Here is a 20,669-nt window from a genome sequence, read left to right as displayed (position 1 = left end):
ACCATAAGCAGGGGAGGGTCATCCATTTGTGAAGGTCACTTTTGGTTTCCTGTAATAGGGTTATATAATTATGCTTATAAAGGTCTTTAGAATTTTTTGTTAAAAATATTCCTAGGTATTTCAGTTTGTTCTTGGCTACTGTGAAGGGTAATTCCCTCTTAATCGCGTCTTCCATGGCCCTGTCTGATGTGTATAGAAACCCTACCGACTTCTGTTTATTGATATTGTATCCTGCTACTCTTCTGTATTCCTCTATTGCTGTAAGTATTCCAACTGTGGAGTTTTGGGGGTCTTCAATGTATAGGATCATGTCATCTGCAAATAGCGATAGTTTCACCTCCTCCTCTCCCAAATGGATCCCTTTGATGTCCTTCCGCTGTCTTATGTTGTTAGCCAAAACCTCCAAAACGGTATTGAATAGAAGAGGGGACAGGGGACATCCTTGTCTTGTACCCTTTTCAAGTGGGATTGTTCTTGTCTTTTCTCCATTGACTATGATGTTGGCTGTTGTGTCTTTCACAGATAGCTTGTATGAGCTTGAGGAACTTACCTTCCAATCCTATCTTCATGAGTGTTTTGATTAGGAATGGGTGCTGGATGTAGTCAAATGCTTTTTCTGCATCTATGGATATTATCATATGGTTTTTATCTTTTTCTTCTCGATGTGGTGTATGATATTGATGGATTTTCAGATGTTAAACTATCCCTGCATCCCTGGGATGAATCCTACCTGGTCGTGGTGGATGATAGGTTTGATGTTCCTTTGTATTCTATTGGCCAATATTTTGTTAAGGATTTTTGCTTCTATGTTCATTAGAGATATTGGTCTATAATTCTCTGCACCTGTGGGGTCTTTGCCCTGTTTGGTTATCAAAGTAATGCTGGTTTCGTAAAATGAGTTTGGGAGCTTGGCGTTCTTTTCTATGTTATGGAATACTTTGTGGAGGATCGGTGTCAGCTCTTCCCTGAATGTTTGGTAAAATTCTGCTGTGTAGCCATCTGGCCCTGGGGCCTTTTTCCTTGGTAGGTTTTTTTTTTTTTTTTTTCATGGTTCAAAAGGTTGACAACATTTAATTCCATGCAAATATAATTCCATATGATATGATATTTTTTTTAAAGATCATTTTTTGGGGGCTCTTACAACTCTTGTCACAATCCATGCATCAATTTTATCAGACATATTTGTACATATATTGCCATCTTTCTTTTCTAGACCCTTACTTTCTTTTTTTTTTTTTTTTAACAAATTATTGGGGCTGATACAATTCTTTTCACAGTTCATACATATACATACATCAATTGTATAAAGCACATCTGTACAGTCTTTGCCCTAATCATTTTTTTCTCCTCTTTTCTTCTTTTACATTTTATTAGGGACTCCAACAACTCTTACCACAATCCATACATATACATACATCAATTGTATAAAGCACACCCATACATTCCCTGTCCCAATCATTCTCAAGGCATTTGCTCTTCACTTAAGCCCCTTGCATCAGGTCCTCTTTTTTTTCCCCCCCCTTCCCTCCCGTTTCCCCCCTCCCTCATATGCCCTTGGTAATTTATACCTCGTTATTTTGTCATATCTTGCCCTATTCGGGGTCTCCCTTCCCCCCTTCTCTGCTGTCCCTCTCCCAGGGAAGAGGTCACATGTGGCTCCTTGTAATCAGTTCCCCCTTTCCAACCCACTCACCCTCCACTCTCCCAGCATCGTCCCTCACGCCCTTGGTCCTGGAGGTATCATCCACCCTGGATTCCCTGTATCTCCAACCCTCATATGTACCAGTGCACAGCCTCTGTCCTATCCAGCCCTGCAAGGTAGAATTCGGATCATGGTAGTTGGGGGGAGGAAGCATCCAGGATCTGGGGGAAAGCTGTGTTCTTCATCGTTACTACCTCACACCCTAATTAACCCATCTCCTTTCCTAAGCCCCTCTATGAGGGGATCTCCATTGGCCGACACTTGGGCCTTGGGTCTCCACTCTGCACTTCCCCCTTCATTTAATATAATATATATATACGCATACATATATACATATACACATATATACACATACATACACACACTTATATCTTTTTTTTTTTTTTTTGCATGATGCCTTATATCTGGTCCCTTGGGCACCTCGTGATCGCACTGGCCGGTGTGCTTCTTCCATGTGGGCTTATTTATTTCTGAGCGAGATGGCCGCTTGTTCACCTTCAAGCCTTTAAGACCCCAAACACTATCTCTTTTGATAGCCGGGCACCATCAGCTTTCTTCACCACATTTGCTTGTGCACCCATTTGTCTTCAGCGATCCTATCATGGAGGTGTGCAGTCAATTATATGATTTTTTGTTCTTTGATGCCTGGTAACTGATCCCTTTGGGGCCACTCGATCACACAGGCTGGTGTGTTCTCCCATGTGGACTTTGTTGCTTCTGAGCTAGATGGCCGCTTGTTTATCTTCAAGCCTTTAAGACCCCAGTCACTATCTCTTTTGATAGCCGGGCACCATCAGCTTTCTTCACCACATTTACTTGTTCACCCATTTTGGCTCCAGCTGTTGTGTCGGGAGAGTGAGCATCATAGAGTTCCAATTTAATAAAAGAAGGTATTCATGCATAGAGGGAGTGTTTGAGTAGAGGCCCAAGGTCCTTCCGCCACCTTAATACTTGACCTATAAATATAGACACAAAGATCTATTTCCCCAACCTCCTATATATATTTGCATGTACATGTCTTTGTCTAGACCTCCATGAATGCCCTTTGACTCCTAGCTCTTTCCTCCATCTCCCTTGACCTTCCTCCTGCCCTACTACCATGCTTCTTTGCCACCTGGGCTAGAGTATACCTCTTCTCTAAGCAACCTTACCCTTGATCATTTCCCACCAGGCCTGCCACTCCCCCTTCTCTACCCTTTGGGGTCCCATGTTTTTCCCTTGTCCCTGGGTTTTTTAACACCACTTCCTTACCCCCCCCTACCCCCCACCCCAAGTCCCCCCGGAACTGTCGGTCCCGTTGTTTTTCATCCAGATAGTTCATCCAGCCTGTCCTATTCAGACAGACCTGTGGAGTCACTAACATGCACGAAAACTAGACAGAGGAACACAAAGCAACAGTATACAACCAGACAACAAAACAACCAAAACAAACCACTGAAAAAGAACAGAACAAAACAGTTCACAAGAGAAAAGCTTGTAGTTAGTTCAGGGATCTTTGCTGGCCCTTAGGAGCGTTTTCCAGTCCAGTCTGTTGGGGCACCACGCCCTGGCCCCAAAGTCCACTTTCAGCATTCCCTGGGGACCTTGCCACTCCATTCCCTTATGACCCAGCCATCCCTCTACTGGGCATATACCCGGTTGAAGCAGCAAATAAAACACGACCAGTCGTATGTGCTCCAATGTTTATTGCAGCACAATTCACAATAGCAAAGATTTGGAAACAGCCTAAGTTTCCATCGATAGACGAGTGGATTAGCAAACTTTGGCACATACACACAATGGAGTATTATGCAGCACTGAAAAGCACCGATGAGCACATGAAACACGTTATTTCATGGGAAGAGCTGGAAGGAATTATGCTAAGCGAGGTAAGTCAGTCCCAAAGGGACAGGTACAACATGAGTCCTCTGAGGTAAGTACAATCAGCATGACAGAAATGGGGCATTAATCCACCCAAGGGGAGGGTATGGTTTATATCTCCTTGGTAGGTTTTTTATGACACTCTCTATTTCTTCCTTCGCTATGGGTTTGTTGAGGTTCTTGATCTCTGTCTCAGATAATCTAGGGAGAGATTGTTTTTCTAAATATTTATCCATGTCTTCCAGGTTTCTGAATTCATTAGAATACAAACCTTCATAGTACTTTGTGATTATCCTTTTTATCTCATTGGGGTCTGTTGTTATTGCCCCCGATTCATCCCTCATCCTGGCTATTGATGTTTGCTCCTTTCTCTCTTTGGTAAGTTTTGCCAGAGGAGTGTCAATTTTATTAATTCGTTCATAAAACCAGCTTCTAGTTGCGTTAATCCTTTGCATTGTTCTTTTGTCTTCCCACTGGTTTAACTCCGCACTGATTTTTATTATTTCTTTTCTCTTGCTATTGGACTGGTAGTTCTGTTGACTCTGTTCTAGTTGTTGGAGGTTTTGTGTTAACATATCTGTCATATGCCTTTCTTCTTTTTCATATATGCATTCAGTGATATCAAGCTACCTCTGATAACTGCCTTTGCAATGTCCCATAAGTGTTGATATGTTGTATGCTTGTTCTCATTAGTTTCTAGAAACTTCCTAATATCCTCTCTGATCTGGACCTGAACCCATTCATGTCGCAGGAGATCGTTGTTTATTCTCCAATTGGTTGCCCTTGCTTTTCTGGGTGCCCTCTTATTAATCTCCAGCTTTATGGCATGGTGGTCTGAGAAAGACGTCTGGATAATATCTATGTGTTTGAATTTACTCAGGCTGACCTTGTGTCCCAGCATGTGATCTATTCTTGAGAAAGATCCATGTGGATTGGAGAAGAATGTGAAACCTTTTGCTTTTGGATGAAAGACTCTATAGATGTCAATCAGGCCCTGTTGCCTAATTACATTGTTTAGCTCTCTGGCCTCTATGTTGAGCTTCTTTCCCTGTGACCTGTCTTTCTCTGATAGTGGAGTGTTGAAGTCCCCCACTATTATTGTTGTTTCCATGATTTCTTCTGTCATTTTTTTAATAGTTTGTTTGACGAAATTTGCCGCGCCATTATTAGGTGCGTAAATATTCAGTACGCTAAGTGCTTCCTGGTTTACTGAACCTTTGAGCATTATGTAGTGTCCCTCTTTGTCTCTTTTTATGTTTTGGATCTTGAAATCCATTTTGTCAGAGATTAAGTTAGCCACTCCTGCCTTCTTAGAGTTACCATTTGCTTGGTAAACTTTCTGCCAAAAGGACAAGTACAACATGAGTCCACTGAGGTAAGAATTAAAAATTTTTGGTAAAAAAGCAAAAGTGGCATAGGGAAAAAAGCTACTGTATATAAACATTTTAGGGGTGAAGACGGTGTAGTATGGAAGAGACCAGACCAAAACCACGGATGTACATGGTAGACAATGGTGGAGGAGGTGGGGAAAGGAAAACAAAAGGATGAATACAAGGAAGAAAAGGGTAGTGGGGTCAGGGGGCATTAATCCACCCAAGGGGAGGGTATTGTTTATATCTCCACAGGGAAAGTGGGACCAGACTTCAACCCAGTGTCGCAAGGTGTGAATGCAATATCCCGGCGTGGAGGAGGGAACCAGTGGAGAGGTTTGGGAGGCTGGCCCCAGCACCATAAATTAAGTGGATTCCTGCCCCTCCCCCAAAAAGAATTTGTTCCAAAGGACGACATTGACTCTGCAGCTCTGGGAGATGGACATATCTGATCAGAGTACACGGGAGCAGATGAAGGGGCAGGAGCAGAGAGTGGAGCACAGCCTGGCACACCAGGCAGTGATGATGATGTTCCTGAGTAGAGCAGCCAGTCCACAGAGAGAACAACATGGCTGGCCCCACTATGAGAAATGATGCCAATCAGTGACTAAGGGCGATACAGGGGACTGCACCGGAGACACAGTGTGGGAATTGCACCTGACCTGATACCACCACACCGAGGCAAATCACTGGGGGAGTGCAGCAGAACAGCAAGGGAATGGAGTGGCAAGGTCCCCAGGGAATGCTGAAAGTGGACTTTGGGGCCAGGGCGTGGTGCCCCAACAAACTGGACTGGAAAACGCTCCTAAGGGCCAGCAAACGATCCCTGAACTAACTACAAGCTTTTCTCTTGTGAACTGTTTTGTTCTGTTCTTTGTCAGTGGTTTGTTTTTGTTTTTTTGTTGTCTGGTTGTATACTGTTGCTTTGTTTTCCTCTGTCTTGTTTGCGTGCATGTTAGTGACTTCACAGGTCTGTCTGAATAGGACAGGCTGGATGAACTATCTGGAGGAAAAACAACGGGACCGACAGTTCCGGGGGGACTTGGGGTGGGGGGATAATGCGGGTAAGGAAGTGGTGTTAACAAACCCAGGGACAAGGGAAAAACATGGGACCCCAAATGGTAGAGAGGGGGGAGTGGCAGGCCTGGTGGGAAATGATCAAGGGTAAGGTTGCTTAGAGAAGAGGTATACTCTAGCCCAGATGGCGACGAAGCATGGTAGTAGGGCAGGAGGAAAGTCAAGGGAGATGGAGGAAAGAGCTAGGAGTCAAAGGGCATTCATGGAGGTCTAGACAAAGACGTGTACATGCAAATATATATAGGAGGATGGGGAAATTGAACTATGTATCTATATATATATAGGTCAAGTTTTAAGGTGGCGGAAGGACCTTGGGCCTCTACTCAAACACTCCCTCTATGCATGAATACCTTCTTTTATTAAATTGGAACTCTATGATGCTCACTCTCCCGACACAACAGCTGGAGCCAAAATGGGTGAACAAGTAAATGTGGTGAAGAAAGCTGATGGTGCCCGGCTATCAAAAGAGATAGTGACTGGGGTCTTAAAGGCTTGAAGATAAACAAGCGGCCATCTAGCTCAGAAGCAACAAAGTCCACATGGAAGAACACACCAGCCTGTGTGATCGAGTGGTCCCAAAGGGATCAGTTACCAGGCATCAAAGAACAAAAAATCATATCATTGACTGCACACCTCCATGATAGGATCGCTGAAGACAAATGGGTGCATAAGCATTTGTGGTGAAGAAAGCTGATGGTGCCCAGCTATCAAAAGAGATAGTGTCTGGGGTCTTAAAGGCTTGAAGGTGAACAAGCGGCCATCTAGCTCAGAAGCAAAAAAGCCACATGGAAGAAGCACACCGGCCAGTGCAATCACGAGGTGCCAAGGGACCAGGTATAAGGCATCATGCAAAAAAAAAAGATATAAGTGTGTGTATGTATGTGTATATGTATATGTATATATATACCATATTAAATGAAGGGGGAAGTGCAGAGTGGAGACCCAAGGCCCAAGTGTCGGCCAATGGAGATCCCCTCATAGAGGCGATTAGGAGAGGAGATGGGTTAATTAGGTTGCGAGGTAGTACCGATGAAAAACACAGCTTTCCCCCAGATCCTGGATGCTTCCTCCCCCCAACTACCATGATCCGAATTCTACCTTGCAGGGCTGGATAGGGCAGAGGCTGTACACTGGTACATATGAGGGCTGGAGGTACAGGGAATCCAGGGTGGGTGATACCTTCAGGACCAAGGGTGTGAGGGACGATGCTGGGAGAGTGGAGGGTGAGTGGGTTGGAAAGGGGGAACTGATTACAAGGATCCACATGTGACCTCTTCCCTGGGAGAGGGACAGCAGAGAAGTGGGGAAGGGAGACTCCGGATAGGGCAAGATATGACAAAATAACGAGGTATAAATTACCAAGGGCACATGAGGGAGGGGGGAAAGGGGAGGGAGGGGGAAAAAAAAGAGGACCTGATGCAAGGGGCTTAAGTGGAGAGCAAATGCCTTGAGAATGATTGGGGCAGGGAATGTATGGATGTGCTTTATACAATTGATGTATGTATATGTATGGATGGTGATAAGAGTTGTATGAGTCCCTAATAAAATGTAAAACAAAGAAAAGAGGAGAAAAAATGATTAGGGCAAAGACTGTACAGATGTGCTTTATACAATTGATGTATGTATATGTATGAACTGTGATAAGAATTGTATGAGCCCCTAATAAATTGTTAAAATTTAAAATAAAATAAAATAAATAAATAGAAAAAAAAACTTTCTGCCAGCCCTGTATTCTTAGCATATGCTTGTCTGCTCGCTTAAGATGTGTCTCTTGCAGGCAGCAGATTGATGTGTTATGTTTTCTAATACAGTCCTCCAGCCTCTTTCTTATAATGTACGAATTGAGCCCATTTTGTATTCAGAGTGATTATTACTATCTCTGGCTTCATAGTTGCCATATTCTGTTTTGTGTTTTTGGGTCCTTACCTATCTCCCTTCACATCAGTGTACTGCGTTTGAGTGGAGGGAGAAGAAATACAATCAAAAGCAACAGGTGAAAGAAAAAAAACTCCAGGTGAGTGCAATTCAGACAACCGAGAACAATGAACACACTAGAGTTTCTCACATTGTAAAATTGCGTTTACTTTCATACTATTGTAATTCAAAGGGTTTCACATATCTCACCTCCAAAGGTAACTTCAGCAGATTCAAGAATATAAAGGAAGAGGCAATTATTCTGGGGTTTCGCCTGCCACTACTAAATGTAGCCTCAATCAGTTTTACTATTCTCAGCTCATCCCTTAGATTTTCAACTTCTTAGATGTGAAGGAAATCGTAAAATGCCTCATTTCACAGTCTTCTTTCTGTGTTGCCTCACCCAGAATTAGGTTTTTCATTTCTAGAGTGCCCCGACATGTGTTTTTCTTGGTCAAAGAGCATTATAATTCCTCATCATCAGTTGTTTATGGGAAACGTTATATCCTGCAGGTTCCCGTATACAATAATTACATTAAACAATGGAGCTCTATGTATCTTACTGTTTTTCACAATAGGTTATGCTCACTGATATTGTTGGCTTATCATGCCAAATGTCCAAGATGCACAGGTGGTGTTAATTGAAGGGCGAAATGATTCATGCATTGGTCACTTTAGCTTTGCAGGTTCTCGAGTATGTTGACTTTTGAAATTCAGTATAGTGAGATGATGCCTTAGCCAGTTAAATGCTACTGCTTCCAAGGCTCAAGTACACCCAGACATATCTGAGAAGAAGCCATATTATCTACGTGAAACTGCTGTGGGTGCTCCACAGGTGTATGCTGATGCCCACCAAATATGAGATTATTTCGCTTTCTCTAACTTGACTTTTACTAGCAGTCAGCCTCGTTCCATGTCTTTTGTAGATATTTAAAGACAGTGTGGACTCTGGTCAAGGTTGTCTGAATTCCACTCACCTGGAGCTTTTTTTTTGTTCACTTGTAGCTTTTGAATCTGTGTCTTGTCCTCTGCAGGCAAGTTTTTCAGGATATTGACAGCTCTTTCTAGACTTTTGACAAACTCTTACTCTGCAGGTTTCAGGTCTGGTGCTGGCTGCAGTTTTGTTTATGGGAGGGAGAGGGGCACAGTATCAAAGGGTCTATTCAGATGGTCTATGTGTCCTATAGTAGAAGTCAGACAGAACAGTGTGATTACTGTAGTTGCCATCCGCCTGGGACTTAGTTTTGGTTGCATTAGAAGAATGATAGGGATAAAAGTGATGCAAACACAAGCAAGTATCTTTAATATATTGATCCCTTCAGACTCCATCCTGCACACTGATTATTTCTGGAGTCTTTACATACAGTCTCCCCTGACTCCAAAACAGTACTGAGGAGTTGGTGATTGTGACTGAGTAGGAGGCCTCACTGCCTAGATATCACATTTCCTAGGTCTCCATGACGGCTATTCTACTTCAAGCGGGGTCTTCGTGTGCCTGAATTAGTGTAACAACAATCCAAAAATCTTTCACCGTGTCACAAAAGACACAAAATGAGACCCATATTGGGCAAAATCCAAGTCACTGTGGGACATATCTCCACATTGTCTCTGACAAAATAGTGCTGCATCATGATAAGTCCACGTGGCTTCTGTTGCGAGATTACTTGAAGGAAGTAAGCATTGGAAGCAAAACGTTGAGTGGTGACATCACCTTCACCGTGGACTGTCCTTTATGAAAAAAGGAACACTTTTCTGGGAGAAGCAGAACTCTTCTTTCTTCATGAGATAGAGGTTAATGGTTATGAACTTTTGACCATTTTGTTAGCAGCCCCATGTCACACCCTGTCCACCACCAGGCCTCGTGATGTGTGTTACAAATAGGGAAAAACATGAGTTGCAATCAAGCTGACACCCACTCCTGGTGACCCTCTGTCTGTCATAGAACTCTGCTCCATAGGTTTCCCAGGGCTGATAGTTTGGAAGTATAACACCAGGCCTTTCTTCTAAGGAACTTCAGAGTGGATTAAAACAGCCTGGCTTTTGCTTAGCAGCCAAGCACCTTAACTTTAAATAACCTATCGGCATGATTAGTTATTTAATTAACTAAACACAATGTGGATGATGTGGGGAGAACTGTCAAGCCCATTTTCCAGAAAAGGAAACGGAGATACATTAAGGCACCGCTTAAGGTGGAATAACCCTCATGCAGACCTAGGAAATGTGTATCTAGGCAGTGAGCCCTCCCATTCAGTCACAATCACTGACTCCTCAAAACTGTCTGGAGTCAGGAGAGACAGTATATAAAGAACCCGGAAAGGATCAATGTCCAGGCTGGCGTCAAAAGAGTATCAATATATTAAAGAGACTTGCTTGTGTTTGCATCACTTTTATCCCTATCATTCATCTCCTGCAACCAAAATTCAGTCCCATGGAGGATGGCAACCACAGTAACCAGACTGTTCTCTCTGACATATCCAGTAGGAAGAATAGACCATCTGAAAAAGCCCTTTGATTCTGTTGCCCTCTCCCTCCCATAGACAAAACTGCAGCCAGCACCAGACCCCAAACCTGCAGACTAAGAGTTTATCACAAGCCTAGAAAGAGCTGTCAATACCCTGAAAAACTAGCCTGCAGAAGAGAAGACATATAATCGAAAGCTGCAGATGAAAGGGAAAAAAAAGCTCCAGGTGAGTGTAATTCAGACAACCGAGACCAATGAAAACACTAGAGCTTCTCACAGTGTAAAATTGCTTTTAGTTCCATCTATTGTAATTCAAAGGGTTTCACATATCTCACCTCCAAAGGTAATTCCAGCAGATTCAAGAACATAAATGAAGAGGCAATTATTCTGGTGTTTAGCCTGCCTCTAGCAAATGTAGCCTCAATCAGTTTTACTATTCTCAGCTCATCCCTTAGATTTTCAACTTCTTGGATGTGAAGGAAATCATAAACGGCCGCACTTCACAGGCTGCCTTCTGTGTTGCTCACACAGATTTAAGTTTTTCATTTCTAGAGTGCCCCGACATGGGTTTTTCCTTCGGTCAATGAGCATTATCATTTCCCATCATCAGTTGTTTATGGGAAACTTTACATCCTGCAGGTTCCCGCATACAATAATTACATTAAACAATGGAGCTTTAGGTATCTTCCTCTTTTTCACAACAGGTTATGCTCACTGTTATTGTTAGCTTATCATGCCAAATGTCCAAGATGCACAGGTGGTGTTAATTGGAGGGCGGAATAATTCATGCATTGGTCACTTTAGCTTTGCAGGTTCTCGAGTATGTTGACTTTTGAAATTCAGTATAGTGAGATGATGCCTTAGCCAGTTAAATGCTACTGCTTCCAAGGCTCAACTACACCCAGACATATCTGAGCAGAAGCTACATTATCTACGTGAAACTGCTTTGGGTGCTCCACAGGTGTATGCAGATGCCCACCAAATATGAGATTATTTCCCTTTATCTGACTTGTCTTTTACTAGCAGTCAGCCTCATTCCATGTCTTTTGTAGATGGTTGAAGACTGTGTGGATTCTGGGAGGCCTATGGGATAATGGTGGGCTTATGAGATAAAAAGATCTTGTAGGAAAGTTTCCTTGATGTGCATTTAATATTTAATTACAACTCTCTTTTATACACGTGTGTCTGTGGATTTAAACATCTAAAGTGCACAGATTAACACATTCCCATAGCGGAGTGAATCTCCCTTCCGTCAAGTCTATAGGTATTTCTACTTCTTATGGGCAGCTGGACAGTAATTCATCTGGGGAACGTCTGGTAAACCAGGACAATGGTGCTTCCCCAGCTTTCTTTGATGAAGGGCCAGGCCATTGGTTACCTTTATAAAAGTCTCTTGAAACGTCCTAGTGATGTCAGTTTCTGGGATCATAGAGGCTTCCTCTTCCTCGGTTGGTCTTGTTGGTAGGTGCTATCCAGTTGGTCTGCTTCAAAGCAACCCCCATGTACAGGACAAGGAAATGTTTACCAGTCCTGGGACACCTTCATATCGTTCTGATGCTTGAAACCATCGTTGCAGCCCCCGTGGCCATCCATTCTGCAAACGGCCTGCCTCTTTGTCACTGGCCCTCCCGTTTAATCTGACCAGAAGGGTTCATCATCTGGCCCTCTCTCTGACAAGGTTCTGCCTTGGTTTACTAGTCCTCCACTACCTGACAGTGTTTCCATGATAAGCATAAGGTTTCACTGGTGAATTCCCTCATCCTCAGTGTGTCCTTAGTCTGCAAACTCTGCTGCATGCTTTCCTCTTTGCATGATGTGGCTGGCATTGGAAATACCAGTGACCTGGACTCTTGCCTTCCTTTGTGTACCTAGGTACAAATGGACAGATAATAAACATGTCACAGTTTATCACCGGCCCATGTACCACCCTTGGTGCAGCACTGGGGTAGATAATAAATCACGAGTAGTCCTGCACAAGGAAATGGAGCCCTCGTGGCTGAGTGGTTACAAAGACCAACCGCTCCAGTGGAGAAAAGGTGGCTTTCAATTCTACTAAATAGTTAACAACATCAGAAACCTAGATGGGCAGTTCTTTCCACCTGCAGCAGCCATCACTGCATGTGTTTGTTAAGATGGAGGAGTGCATTGTGGATTGGTGTGGGATGTGACACTGTGCTCTGTAACAATAACAGGCAGCTCACCCCCCTGCCTGGTCAGGAATGGGTGCCCTGTAACAGTAACAGGCAGGTCACCCCCTGGTCAGAAATGGAAAATTTTTAAATTGCAGCCTAAAACAGGTGTAGCCCAGTCCAGGATGTTTACGCTCCAAGAAGCAGCCTAGGCTACCTACAGTATTGTTTAGCAGACCACTGGGGACAAACTGACCTTAAATGTAGAACTTACTTTGTTAGACTTAAAAACTGTTTTGTTTCACTTTTCTGAGAATGCTTTGCCAGTTTCACACAAGAACTTGCCTTCCCCCTCCCCTTGCTTGACAAGACGCCCACAAGGATGTATAATAACTTCCCTTTGAAGCTGTTTGGGGCTCTCACCTTACAGACTGAGCCTGCCTCAGTTGCTGGTGAGGGCCCAGATTCAAATCTGTCTGAATAAAGGTTTACTGTTTCCATCTCTCTTTCAGTGAGTGGTCTGGGTGAGGGTCTCACTAACATTTGGAGGCCCCAGCGAGATCCCCCAGATCCCAGGGACGGGGGTCCCTTGCTGCAACTCACTCCTGGAGGGTCCGGACCCAGCAGCCTGGTTACTGCCTGCACAGCACCGGTAAGTCAGGCCTGTTTACATTCCTGATTCCTGGTTAGGAGCACTCCACAGTGAGACTTACGGGGGACAGGACGCCGTCATGGGCCCCATAGTCTGACCAAAACAGTGACGACTGTGGAGGTCCTGGTTTATTGGAAATCCCAAATTTTGAAGTGAGAGTGAATGTGGCCGGCCACAAATGCTAATAGGAAGTTTGTATGTTTGTGTGACTGGAAGCTTGTCATTTTTGTTATTAGGATTGTCTGTATTATTTGTCTCTTTAAGCTTAATTATGGGCCAGGGAAATTCTAAGGGTTCCAATAATGCCTGCGAATGTTTAATCCAGGGCTCGCTCACAGCGCTTAAATGTTTGTTAAAAAAATTTTCCTGATTTCAGGCGCCGAGGGGACAGATATGGTATTTCTGTAAACGCTCTCAATTTAAGAAAATTCTGTGAACATGAGTGGCCCACTTTTGGAGTGCACAGGCCCCCAGAGGGCTCTTTTAATCCCCTCCAAGCTTCATCGGTCCAGCGGATTTGTTATGGCACTCCGGGTCACACAGATCAAATTCTCTATATTGATATTTGGATTGATATCATTTATAACAACTCTAAGTATTTAAAAGGTTGTGGTTGCCCACCGGACCCAGCAAACTGCTTAGACTCCCACCTGCAAAGGCCAGTCCTTCTGGCCGGAAAACTGCTGGGACGAGGGCGGACCTCCAAACCAGTCTTGCCCTCACCCCCAGAAGATCCCCCTGTTGCCCGCCTGGACAGACTTCCCCCATATGCCGATCCAAGACCGGCTACACCGGGAACCCCTACACCAGCCACCACCACCGGAGCCGTTTCCCCTTACTCCACCCAACCCGATCCCCTTAATCCTCCCCATACCCGGTCAGGAGCCCCTTTTGGCGACAACCCTCCAGCTGCCCAACTCTCACTACACCAGGTTGAGAAAGTTGACAGCCTTGGGCAAAAGTTAAGAGTCTACATCCCTTTTACCACTTCTAATCTTTATAATTGAAAAAAATAAAAAAACCCCTTCAGTGAGGACCCCCAAGCCATGAGTGTTCTCCTAAAGTCTGTTTTTTACACCCATCAGCCCACCTGGGATGATTGCCAGCAGCTCTTAAACACCTTGTTCACTGCTGAAGAGCGAGAAAAACATTAAAATAAAATCTAAAAACAATGTTTTAGACGAGGACGGAGAACCCGTCACTGACCCCGCCCTCATTGAGGCTGCATTCCCCTCCACCTGTCCCGAATGGGATCCCAACACCTCTGTGGGGGAACAGGCTCTCAATCGCTACCGCTGTATCCTACAAAAAGCGGTCAAGGGGGCGGGTAAAAAGTCCATCAATCTTTCAAAGATAGTTGAGACCAGGCAATGACCTACAGAGAGCCCAACAGCGTTTCTAGAAAGGTTGTGTGAGGCCTATCGGACTTACACCCTCATTGACCCCACTGCCCCGGCAAGCCAGGCCACCCTAGCAGTTCAGTTTGTAGCCCAGTCTGCCCCAGATATTAGAAAGAAACTCCAAAATTTAGAAGGGTTCAAAGAAAAGTCTTTGCCTGAATTATTGGCCATAGCTCTGAAGGTTTTTGACAACAGAGAGGACCCTGCGGAAGCCACCTGCACGCTTGCACAGAAGATGGCCCGGGTATTGCTTGCCAGTAACAGGCCTCCACAATATTCCAAACATCCGCCAGCGCGAGGCCCCCGTAAACTGCTTGGAAAGAACCAATGTGCCTATTTTTAAAAGATGGGTCATGTTAAAAAGACTGCCCAGAGAAGCCCCCAGCCAAGAAAGGACCCCCAAAAGGTGTTGACCTGGTCCTCCTTGAGGACACTGAATGAGGATGTCAGGACTCCAGCACACTCGGGGAGCCCCGGGTAACCTTAAAACTGGGGGACCAACCAGTAAATTTCCTCAAAGACACCGGGGCTACTCAGCCAGTTTTGCTCCGACCCCAAGGCCCCCTTTCAAAGGAACGGACAAAAATAGTGGGGGCCACGGGAAAAGTAAAAGCCTATCCTTGGTCTGAAGCCCGCATCACCAACTTGAGAAAGGGGACGCGGACACTATCCAAAAGTCGAATACAAGTGGTGCTGCAGCTCAAGACCCCCACCACCAAGAGGCAGGTACGGAAATTCCTTGGGGCAGTGGATTACTGCAGACTCTGTATCCTCGGGTTCGCAGAGATAGCCAAGCCACTGTATGCCGCGACGGGTGGAGCAAACAAAGAACTCAATTGGGGTGAGGCTAAAAAAAAAGCATTCCAGGACCTCAAGTCAGCATTGGTAAGCACCCCCGCCCTAGCGCTCCCCAACTTAGATAAATCTTTTCATTTATTTGTAGCTGAAGCCTGAGGAGTGGCTAAAGGAGTGTTAACTCAACAACTGGGGCCATGGAATTGGCCAGTGGCTTATTTATTAAAAAAAACTGGACCCAGTGGCCACGGGGTGGCCAAACTGCTTGCGAGCCACTGCCATTCTAGTTAAAGAAGCCTCTAAGCTAACTTTTGGGCAGGACCTACAAGTCACGACCCCACACAATGTGGAACAACTGCTGCGCTCACCTCCGGACCGGTGGCTCTCAAATGCCCGCATAACCCAGTACCAAGTCCTTCTCCTGGACCCACGGAGAGTCAGCTTCCTTAAAACAGCAGCCCTCAACCCAGCCACACTCCTCCCTGACCCAAGTGAGGAAGGCGGCCCGGAACATGATTGCGTGGAGGTAGTGACTTCCCTCACATCTCACCGAGCCGATTTAACTAACTTGCCACTAACAAATGCAGAAGTAACTCTCTTTACAGATGGTAGCAGCTTCGTGGAGGACGGGGTCCTGTTTGCACGGGCTGCTGTAGTGACACTAGAAAAAGTAATCTGGGCCCAACCCCTGGTGAAAGGGACTTCGGCACAAAAAGCTGAACTCATTACCTTAACCCAGGCCCTGGAATGAGCTAAAAAAAAAAAAAGCAGGTGAGAATTTAGGCGCTCTCCATGGACCATATGCATACAGCACTATACAAAGAGCGCGGCCTTCTCACAGCAGGAGGCAAAGACATTAAAAATTAACTGAACTTTTAAAAAATACTGGATCGAGGCCTACAATAAATGGCCAAAAAATAGCCCAAAGGTGTGTCACCTGTGCTCAGGTAAATGCCAATCCAGATCCTGTGTCAGCTCAGGGAGTCTGGAGCCACGGTGGAGCGCCTGAAAAACATTGGGAGTTGGACTTCACTGAGCTCCCTAAAACAAAAGGTGGCTGCAGGTACTTGCTAGTCATGGTGGACACTTTTTCTGGCTGGCCAGAAGCATGGGCCACTTAGAAGAAAACTGCACAAGTAGTAGTTAAGCAGTTAGTATATGAAATTTTACCCAGATTTGGCCTCCCAGTAACCCTGGAGTCGGACAATGGCCCGGCGTTCATCGCCCAGGTCTCTCAGATGCTTGCCAGGGCACTAAAGATCAAGTGGAAGTTGCATTGCAGTTACAGGCCTCAAAGCTCAGGTCAGATAGAACGCATGAATAGAACACTTAAAGAATGCCTTATAAAATTAAAATTAGAGGTTGGCGGTAGCTGGGTCGAGCTCCTTCCTTCGCCCTATTACGTGCTCGATATACTCAATATTTAAAAGGGCATTCCCCTTTTGAAATCATGTTTGGAATGGCTCCTCCCCTCAACCCCTGAATGGAGGATGAGACCTTAAGCTCTATCAAATATCATAACCTCTTTAAGTCTTTGCAGGCCCTACAAGCCGTCACAGAAGTATACCACGCAGTTCCCCAAAAGACTAACATCTCCCCAGAACGAGGTCCCTTGTTCCAACCTGGGGACTTGGTTTGGGTAAAGAAGCTCAATCTAGAAAAGCTACAGCCACGTTGAGACAGACCACACACCATTGTTCTCAGCACTCCAACAGCAGCGAAGATTTCAGGAAAGCAACAGTGGATACATCATTCCAGACTAAAGAAGGCCGCCGAGGAGTCAGACACCCCAACATGACGAGTACTCCGCACCAACAACCCCTTAAAAATCAAGCTCTCATGTTCACAGTTTGATTTCTTTCACAGTAAAAGCAGCTGCCATATGGAAACCGAAAAATCCGCACCAGTTGTCGCTTCACCAATGGACACTAACCCGTACAATCGATGGAGGAGGAGAAATCACCATTGCTAACCAAACCAGCATTGGCAAGCCTACTTTCTTATTTAACTTTTATAAACTCCTAGGCCAGAACTAAAGTCAGGCTTGGTCCTATGGGTGCGGGAACCAACGCAGGAAGAAGGCATTGCAATCAGTCCAGTTTTACTTGTGTCCACATGCAGGTAAGGGTGACTGTGGTAATCATAAAGACTATTATTGCAAAAGTTGGGGTTGTGAAACCATCCCACCCTGGAAACAGTCTGACCCCCATATTTATGTTACAAGGAAAGTCCCATCCAAGAACTGCCAGTCAGAGGATTTTTGCAACCCCTTAATTATCAGGGTGACAACCTGGGGAAAAAATTACTGGATAGGTGAAAAAACATGGGGACTAAGATTGTATGTGTCTGGCTACAATCCTTGATTGAATTTATTATCCAGAAGAAAATAATTTTTACTCAACCTAACCCAGTAGGGCCAGCAAGGGACACTATAATACCGCCACCGCCTCTCATTTACAAACCTATCAAGACTCTGCCAAAGCCCACGTGGCAATCACCAGTCCCAGACGTTTCACCAGAAACCCTTGAAAAAAACAGCTAATTTAATCTCAAGACCGCAGTCTTCAATCTTAAATACTTTAACAGCCATGTTTTCCTTTTTAAATAATTCTAATCCTGATCTAACTAATGATTGTTGGTTATGTTTAAATCCTGAGCCCCCCTTTTATGTAGGTATTGCCACAAATGTATCTATTGGAACCAGCCTGCACTCCATCCAGAATATTTCCATCCAGAAAATAAACAATGGGAGCTATAAAGACCCCTGCATGTGGGGAAGTGAACCCAAGCTAACCCTAGGAGACATCACGGGACAAGGACTTTGCCTCATTAATGACCAGTATGATTGGGACTCCTCTCCATACCAGGGCATCTGCACCTCATCCATCATCATCCCTGTCAATGACCCTCGGTCTTCAAATTGGATCATTTGGTTAAAGGCTCCCCTTGGAACCTGGTGGGCATGCTCCAATGGAATCACCCCTTGCGCGTTTCCCCCTACCTTAGCCAAAAACCATCCTGAGTTGTGTGTATTAGCCCATGTTTTGCCTCAAGTCTATTATTATTTGGGTGAAGGAGGTAGAAAACATTTAGGGTTACCTCCCAACCGCCAGAAACGAGCACCTGTGTTAATTCCCATTTTAATAGGACTTGGAGTCGCAGGTTCAGCAGCAGTTGGAACTGCAGCATTAATACGAGGAAATATGCATTTTGAGGAGCTCAGCCGAAGAATAAACGAAGATATCAGTACCCTAGAACAGGCTGTTTCTATTTTGGAAACTTCCTTAAGTTCCCTAACTGAAGTAGTCCTCCCAAAGCATAGAGGGTTAGATTTACTATTTTTAAAGCAAGGAGACCTATGCGTAGCATTGAAGAAACGTGCTGTTTCTATACCAATCACTCAGGCATTATTAAAGAAAACCTTAACCAACTCAGAAAAAGAATAAAATAAAGAGAAGAAGCCTGATACTCACAGGGAAACTGGTATCAAAACCTTTTCACCTGGTCCCCGTGGCTCACGACTTTAACTAGCGCAGTAGCTGGACCACTGCTCCTCCTTCTGCTTGCCATAACCGTGGGTCCTTATGGACTGCGAACTCTTGTTTCATTAATCCAAAAGCGAACCCAAGACTTAAAAATCTTAATTATGAGATCACACTATCAAAATCTAACTCTAGTAGAAAAGGAAAATTTTAAATCAAGAATTTGATTCTTGGTCAAAAGAAGTGGGGAATGTGACACTGTGCCCTGTAACAATAACAGGCAGCTCACCCTCCCGCCGGTCAGGAATGAGCGCCCTGTAACAATAACAGGCAGCTCACCCTCCCGCCGGTCAGGAATGGGTGCCCTGTAACAGTAACAGGCAGGTCACCCCCCGGTCAGAAATGGAAAAATTTTTAATTGCAACCTAAAACAGGTGTAGCCCAGCCCAGGATGTTTACGCTCCAAGAAGCAGCCTAGCCTACCTACAGTATCGGTTGGCAGACCACTGGGGACAAACTGACCTTAAATGTAGAACTTACTTTGTTAGACTTAAAAACTGTTTTGTTTCACTTTTCTGAGAATGCTTTGCCAGTTCGCACACGAACTTGCCTTCCCCCTACCCTTGCTTGGCAAGACGCCCCACAAGGATGTATAATAACTTCCCTTTGAAGCTGTTTGGGGCTCTCACCTTACAGACTGAGCCTGCCTCAGTTGCTGGTGAGGACCCAGATTCGAATCTGTCTGAATAAAGCTTTACTGTTTCCATCTCTGTTTCAGCGAGTGGTCTGGGTGAGGGATTCGCTCGCTAACATGGGACATATGGGCTAATGTTGGACTTGTAGAACTGGGCTGCACTGGGTTGGGATGTTTTCTCCATGTGCATTTACGCTTCATCTAAAGCTCTCTTTTCTACATTTGAGTTTCTGTGGATTTATTTCTTTAATGTACTCAGACTAACACAACTAATATAAGAAAAGGCAGGTCACAAGTAAGCACCCATTTCCGTTTGGGAAAGACACTAAATAGATAATAGCTAGTTTCCTCCATGCCATCTCTGGGTGGCACAAACAGTTAAGAGCTCAATTGGTAAATAAAATTATCATCTGAACCCATATGGTGGTACCTCAGAAGACAGACATGGTGGTCTGCTTTTGAACCCTCACACAGCCTTGCAGCCCCTATCTAACACGGTTCAGATTGGCTCTACACACATGGCAGTTCCATGACTTGGAATCTACCCCACAGTAACTGTTTGGATGAAGATACTCAGTCCCTGAGTTATGACCGGCCCCATTCTAATGATTCTGTCATGAGGCAGTCCTGACCGAAGTCAAATACCTCATGATTCTAGCTTTTTATTTTCTTTTTTCCCCCCACAGGTAGTAAAAAGACTTTATTAAGAAGGCTTTGAAGTCAAAAAATAAAACTCTTGATACAATTTTCTTTCACCTTTTAAGTCAGCTCTGAAAATATATAATCAGTGATTTAGATGTAAATTCAAAGATCCGTTGTTTTATTTAAAATAAAATATATTTTAGTTCTTAAAATTTATTCCATAAAGTACATAGTTCCCTATAAACTCCCTACATATACACAGAAGGTAAAAAATAAAAACAAACAAACACAAAATATAAAAACCACAACAAAACATAAAAACTGAGCATCTTTTTAAAAATTGTAAAAAAAACCAACAAGAGAAACCAATGTTGTGTGTGTTTGTTAATAATTTTAAAAAGCTAAAATTCTCTGGATGGGGGACTCCCACCCCTGGCTTTACACATCTCACCATCATTAGTCTGTGGGGCTTGAATACATTGGATATAAAC

The sequence above is a fragment of the Tenrec ecaudatus genome, chromosome 2 (assembly GCF_050624435.1).
Source record: "Tenrec ecaudatus isolate mTenEca1 chromosome 2, mTenEca1.hap1, whole genome shotgun sequence".
NCBI classification, from domain to species: Eukaryota; Metazoa; Chordata; class Mammalia; order Afrosoricida; family Tenrecidae; genus Tenrec; species Tenrec ecaudatus.
Note: the sequence above shows the minus strand (reverse complement) of the source record.